Source organism: Falco rusticolus, chromosome 6 (genome assembly GCF_015220075.1).
Source record: "Falco rusticolus isolate bFalRus1 chromosome 6, bFalRus1.pri, whole genome shotgun sequence".
Lineage (NCBI taxonomy): Eukaryota > Metazoa > Chordata > Aves > Falconiformes > Falconidae > Falco > Falco rusticolus.
In genome coordinates this window covers 1-7,043 of record NC_051192.1, presented here as the reverse complement: position 1 = coordinate 7,043, position 7,043 = coordinate 1, and the positions used below count along the sequence as shown (strand labels likewise).

General features: G+C 45.2%; 1 long non-coding RNA gene across 2 annotated transcripts; it reads right to left on the bottom strand.

Annotated features, from left to right (window-relative positions):
- Nucleotides 1–642: 642 nt before the first annotated feature.
- On the bottom strand, nt 643–6,950 carry LOC119149688. 2 transcript variants are annotated; one of them, XR_005104832.1, is made up of 5 exons: nt 6,316–6,950; nt 6,012–6,190; nt 5,532–5,651; nt 1,549–1,612; nt 643–882 (listed from the first exon to the last, which is right to left on the bottom strand). It is a non-coding gene; the product is annotated as an uncharacterized LOC119149688 (long non-coding RNA). The 2 variants fall into 2 exon arrangements; XR_005104833.1 differs by lacking the exons at nt 5,532–5,651; nt 6,012–6,190; nt 6,316–6,950 and adding an exon at nt 2,389–2,491.
- Between the last annotated feature and the right edge of the window lie 93 nt (nt 6,951–7,043).

The window sequence follows — 7,043 nt, the reverse complement described above, 5'->3', positions numbered from 1 at the left end:
AAAAAAAACCCCAACAAACCATAAATCACTCGAGAGAGACTAGGCATACACTTTTTTCCGTATAAAAACACTAGCAACATTGTCTTAACGATAAAAGAGGTAATGAAACTTTTTATTGTAAAATGTAAGGGCATTAAAGAGAACATAATTCGACAGACAACACATAAACCTCTCCAGCTCTTTCCCCGTGTCTATTTTACATTTGTTTCCAAAAACTTTCTCGGGCGAATTTCTTTTGTCTTTGAGCAGTGCAACAGACGGTTTGCAAACAGCGCAAGTCTGCTTTTTAGAAATCAATTAAAACTTTGTAATCACTTTAGATGGGGCACTTTGTATTTAAGAGAAACAAAACCAATGTTGAGTCTTTTCTTTCATGATAACAGGCCTATTCACCTCTAAATTACAGAAACAACGTATTTGGTTCTGATCTCTCAAGGAATCTGAATATTCCAACATACTGCACCGTCAAGATCAACAAAGCAGGTTCCTACCATTTGGTCAGCGAGTAATAGGACTGTCTCGAGACTAAATTTCCTTGAACAAAAACTGAAGAGATCTTCAAGACTCGGTCCAAACGGCTCCATCCCCATTCCATTGTAGTCCCCTTCAGCTCGACACCACTTAATTGTGGGAATGCACACTAGAGAAAAAGAAACAGTTTATCCAGTATAACAATTTGATTTATATACAAATCTTCAAGGCTCCTAAGATGAATTCTAAGAGGGTCACGACTGTGACTGTTTGTACTCACAGTGAAGCTCAATATTTGATGCAACCGTCAGCCAAGAAAAAGGTGAAAAACTCACCATCGCTGAACATTTCATCATCTGTAAGCTGCCCACCCTTAGCATAAAGGACTCCAAATTTAAAATTCACAGGTCCCTGAGAAATAAAACCAAATAGTACAGGATAAACAGACAATCAAACAAAAGACCTAAAACAATGTTTCCTCTAAGGACTTTTTTATACATCTTTTGTATACGCCCTACACACGGGAATATACACTTCATACCAGCTCTATTGCATGCTCAAGTAGCAGATACCTAATAATTTACTTTTGATCACAGATTATGAATTTTATGATAGCACTAAGTTGCTCATCTATTAATAGGATATATTATGCCGGTGCTTTAAATGATTTTCGATCTCATATTTGCACAGAAATACCACATTTTTTTACTGCAATAAGCAATCGATACCCAAGTTGTTATAAGTCACTAAGTAAGTGCTAGGAGTGAAAAGTTTACATTTACCTCATTTACCTCTTGCTCTTCAAGAGCAAATAAATCCTGTAAACAAATCAGTATCTTTAGCACACTGGTACTGAAGACAGCACAAAACCCCCTGGAACATACTCGTATATTTGTTTAATTTCAAAGTAGCCAGTTCAACCGATAAAGACAGCTTATTTTGTAACTGTAACCCTACTCCTCATTACTATCCTGCTACCGAAAGGAACAAACCACTAGCATTTACACCTAACGACTTATTTTTCCAGAAAAGAATAAAAAGCCACAACCAAACAAAAAAAAAGAAGTCGCCTCCTACCTTCTGTATCTCAGGATGAAAAATTTCCCTCGGGCTCTTCCCAAATTTGTCAAGACTCACAGCACTGAAATGCAAACGAAATACTGCTTTATAGGAGAGCAAGTATACATTTCAACATTAAACTGCTAACTGGCTGTAGTTAGAACCGATTTCAAAAAGAATTGTTCAAAGAGCCTTGCTGACGTGGAATTTTTTGTGGAAGAGCCATTTATTTCCCACAATACCAACCTCTAAGACTTCCTAAACTTCTTTTGGATTTTAAAAACAGAAATAAACCTGATCTCCGTGCAGGGTCCTAGTTAAGTGTACTGCATTTACTTGTAAAGCACAGAATTTTATTACATCATCCTTCACTTTGGCTTTATACATAATCCTTGTGAGCATTTTAGGAAGACTCAATAACCTATTCTATTTCATAAGCTTCTCTTCTATCTCTTTTAAAATAATTCCGGCATGTCAAATGAAAAACGAGTCGTTCAGCATCAAGTTCACACCCCAAAGATCCACAAGCAAGATCAACTGCCTCAGTCAACAGAAATACCTAATTTATAGCATTTCTTCCTAACTCATGTGTCTACATGACTATTATTTTTGCCCATTTTTTCCCTAGCATGAATTTCTGGAGCTGCGCAGCATGCCACGGAGTGCCAAACGCGGTCTGTCTGAGGCACAACTGAGCTGACACGGAGGTCACATCTGATGCACCTTTCCATCATTGCTTATGCTAGGTCACCATGCGGACAGGAGTTCCCATAGTTCCCTTTGAAATTAAAATGCTAGACTTAATTTACAAAAAAGCAGGTTTATCGTGTAACTGAAGTTCTTTGAGATAGTCGGTACCTAGACTCACGCTGGCTGTGAACAGGGTGAAATGGCAAAGGGCTATCAACCAGGCCCAAGGGAAGGCTCAAAGGCTGTAAAAGCTGAAGAATAGTCAGGGAAGGGATTTTAGCCCAGAGCCCAAGCAGGCAAAAGGAGATGACCTTAGTCCTGCTGCCTGCAGGTGTGTGGGAAAATCACCTTGAGGGGCGGGAATTCGACCAAACTGCGTCCTAACAGAAGCGTGGTATTACGGAAAGCTTTTTTAGGGTAAAATACAGCTATGGCCTTCAGGATGGTTGGCATGCACAGAATCCGTATCACCACAGTGCCCTAAGCAACACCTCCTGGCAGCTCAGCGCACTGCGGATAGTGGTGACGGAGGACGGTGCGGAGTGGAGACACCACGGCCAGGCCGTCGTGCTCCCTGCAGGAAAGGGAACCAGGTGGCACCACACAGCCGATAAGCTGCACACCAGCTGGCACACGAAGAATCCAGGAGATGTCTGTGGCTGAGCCAACCGTTATGGTGAAATTACTTTCCTCAGCTGAAATAATCCCATTGTAATACTAACGCACACCTCCACCTCAAAGCTGCCTGCCTCCAAGGTACTACTACACCTCGCTGGGCACACAACACCAGTTAGTAACAACAATATGCATGACCAAAGTCACTCAAGCTCCGCCTAGATGTGATGGAAATGGACCGGTCCTGAACGGAAACGAGTCCAAAGGGGGGGGGAGGGGGGGGCAGGGGGGGTGTCCGGGATTGTCTAAACTCCTCGGTTACCCAACTCTGATTCAGTGTTCACAAAGCTAGGTCAAGCTGACTCACTCTCTACAGTTGTTACGCAGGGACTTCTCACCAAGGTAGTCAGCCTTGGGGAGGATGAGAAACAAAGAACAGGCAGTGAAAACAATGCCAGTACCTAAGTTATGCAGAAAGAAACCTTCAAGTGAGGAAAGTTCTGGCTACGAGAGGAAACGGGATGATAAAGTGTTGCAATCCACTGACATCAACAGAAAATTAGTTGAAAATAAGACAAAGATAATTGCCTTATTCTTAGCGGGAGATCACAACCTCCAACTCAAACAGCCCCCCCAAAGGAAGGCAAAGCCCCGCCTGAGGAGCATGCGTAGTTAGCAGAGAACTTCAGCAGTGCTATCTGGGGATACGTACTAATTTGTATTAGAAGCCAGAAACTTGTAACTAATCCTGTGTATGAAAATGAATATGCAATGTACTATGAAGTATAAGAAGTGGACAGATGAAGGGAGAAATTAGGGAAGACTCCATCGGAACTTCTGGGATCCGTCGATGGGCTGAACCTGTCTTCTCCCCCGTAGGGACACCTATCGGGTAAGAACTTTGTTTTGTGCATGCTAAATAACTAACTCATGCTAGCCGTTATTAGCTATTATAATTTAGTTGTATATAATTCCAAGCTTGTTTTGGCAGACAGGCCCTATCACTGGCAATCATGAACCTTAATTTGTCACGATTTCCTATTAATAAAGAGTTATTAATTTCCTATTATAAAGAGTTATTCCGTGAACTGTTGGTGCGAGTCCTTTGTGGGCACTGGCAGTTGCCGGCAGCGGGTAACACATTCAAACAAAGTGGGAAGACCCGCTGAGGGGTCCCCCTAATGCTGCTACAGGCAAATTGCCCTTCGATCCAGTGGGACTTTTCAGTGAAGGGTCCCTGTACTGGGATGCTGACAGATTGGTCGGGAACAAGGGTCTCAGCTTTCCTGGGGCGCTACCAGACAGATCAAACACCTTGGGTTGAGAGGACTGTGTACTGCTCCCCCACCCCCCCCCTTCACGTGACAACATGGCACACACCTTGGGAGAAGCAGGGAACGAGGTCTGAAAGAAGCCTGCACTTTCCTCGGTAGAGTAGTGGAGCATCAAAGGATGGAACACACGAGGGCACTTCAGCAAAGGAGTTACGAGTCTAGTTCCTCCACCCTGGGATGCCTGACCAAAAATGTATATGTGGGTGAGAGTGGAGGGAGAGGCTGCGTTAGGACGGATGCCTAGGAAGAGGTATTTCAGCACTGGTGGGCAGGCACAGAAGACCAGGTGCTCACGCAGGTACAACATGCAGTACTGACAACTGGGAACACTACTCAAGCCAGTACCGTAGGAGCTAGAAGACAACACTTAGCTCATCTTGATGAAAGAGATCTGAAGTGTTTCCCACTCACCATCTTGCCACTCCAACCAAGCCACAGCTCAGGAAATCAGAATTAAGACGCAAGGCTCAATGGACCTGCTAGCCCCTCTGGCAAATTCGGTGGTCTGGGACCTCTCAGACATCTTGTACAGGTGTTGGAAAATCCAGATCTGATGGTACTGACTTCACATCCCAACGCACGCACTGTTCCCAGAACTCTCCTCTCACATCAGGACTGGCAGTGTTATCCCACGTACCAGCTGCAAGCAAGCAAGAGGCATTTGCTCATACTCTACAGTGACCAAAGGTTCTGAAGACACGCAGACTGCAAAGTCGGGACAGCATTACTGTTTGACTGCAACACTACCAGAATCGTTCCCAGTTTGTACTGAAGTACAACAGTAAGTCATAACATGTAAAAAAATGCAGAGGAGAGGTTTATGTAGCCAAGGACCACTTACTCCAACTTGTAACTGATCCATCAACTGAAATCTATGAATCAGGTATCCATTAACACACACAAAGCAAACGTAGCAAGACGCAACTTTAGGCTTAAGGGTCAAGTCAGCGGAGGCTTCCCTGGAGAGAGGGCTCGTCCCACTGTCAGCCTCCTAGGATTTAAAGATGCAACCAAAGTCAAGTTTTGCCAGACCAGCTGCTTGATTTCCAGTAGGAAAAGCCCGTTCACTCAGCAGCTTTGCTCCTGAAATGCATCGATGAGTCCTTGTCCCAATTTCAGAGGGACCGGGCAAAGACTTGCCTCGCAAAAGTACCGAGTATAATATATATGCACACACACACAGAGGAGCTTGTCTGATCTGCCAGTGTAATACATTTGTGTCCTATAAACTCTTCAAGAGTTTGTGGTGTTTAAAACGCTGTGAATTCAGCCGTCCCTTGTTCCCATGAATATCGTAGCAGGCATACGGTGATGGAAAGGCTGTGAGAGCATCCATCCAAGAATGGCAGAATAGCATCTTACCGTGTCTGTCGGCTTCTGGAGTCACACGACTGGCAGCTTTATCCAAGCATTGTTTAAACGGCTTGTGCTCTACGTCCTGCTGCTGTTTTCCTGTTACATCCGTGGTATCGACGCTCAAATCTGAAAGCAGCGAGCAAGGAAAGCGGTCTATGAACACACAAGTGTCATGGCCTGTGGCAAGCTGAGGAAATGAAAAGACAGAATCTTTCAGCCAGCAGAACATGCCAAACCAGGAGAGCATGTACGGCTAGGGCCAAGTGATCGACAGGGAATAAAACGCAAGGTGCAGCACGCTAAATGGCCCTCCCAGGTACGGGGTTTGGTTTGGTGTTCAAGGACCGTTTCCAACTTCCAAGAAAGCGCTACCCTGAAAGGTAGACGCGCTTAAGGCAAAAAGCCAAAAGCAAACCCCTCAAAGGCCAGAACCATGTTCAGGAACACAGGAGTTAAGCCTAAAATTGGTTGAAAGCTGCCTCCTACCTCTTCCCCCGCCACCTCTCCCCCTTCAACATCAGCACATTTCCTTGTGATCCCTTTTCACAAAAAGATGGAGGCCTGTGGTATCAGCTCGGTACCGAAGCACCACGATGCGCTTGCTGGCTACATGCTCTCTTAGAAGGCTGACAGCTTCTCCGCACACAACAGCCGAGGATTCCAGCCTCCCTGGCCTTCCCACGCCCTGTGAAATGTGAGGAAGGCAAAGACCGATAACATCTCGGGGGTCAGGAGGAAGTCAAGATGCACTACATCTAGAGCCCAACGCATTACCCAAAGGAATTACCACAACTGAACAAGAGGCAGGAGCGATCGGTAGACAGGCGGATAACATGCACGGCAGTAATACCCAGTCAGACTTGCAGGACTTCCAGTCACTTCATCCCGCAACTTTGTTTTGAATTTAGTTAAAAGGTAATCAGATTCTTAACGCTCATTCTGCTTTTATAACTTCTGGAGAAAGGCTGACACGTGGCATTGGCATTACAGTCAAAATTCAAGTACAAAATTCACGGCAAAGCTGTGCCTTGCCAAGTGACTTCCAAAGCAGGCTCTCGAGCCTGTCAACAAGACAGTCAAATCTGGAGTCCCAAGGGAACCCTGTGCCAGCTCCGTCAGTGTGACTGAGCTCTCTGACAAGTACACCGCCATACAGAAATGTAAACGGGTTTATGCCTCAGGCTCATTTACAATCTAGAAAAATAATACTGCCCGACTGGACGCGCTGGTTTAAGCGCCCAGCAGGCCTGGCTGCGTAACCACGAGGGACCACTGATTCCTCCCCGGCTGTTGCCCAAGCAGCAGCGCAGCACTTGGAAGCAGCGGGCACACGGAGCCTCGTGGGCCCTCGGTGAGTACGAAAGTTATCCCTCCACAGTCAGCAGCCCGACTCACAAGCACAAGGCACATGCGGAAAAGTAACATCTAGACTGATCTTCAGTTTATCTCCCCTTGATTTGTCAACGTACAATTCCGGATGAACCTAGGTACAAAGAAAAAAAAAAAAAAAAAAAAAAA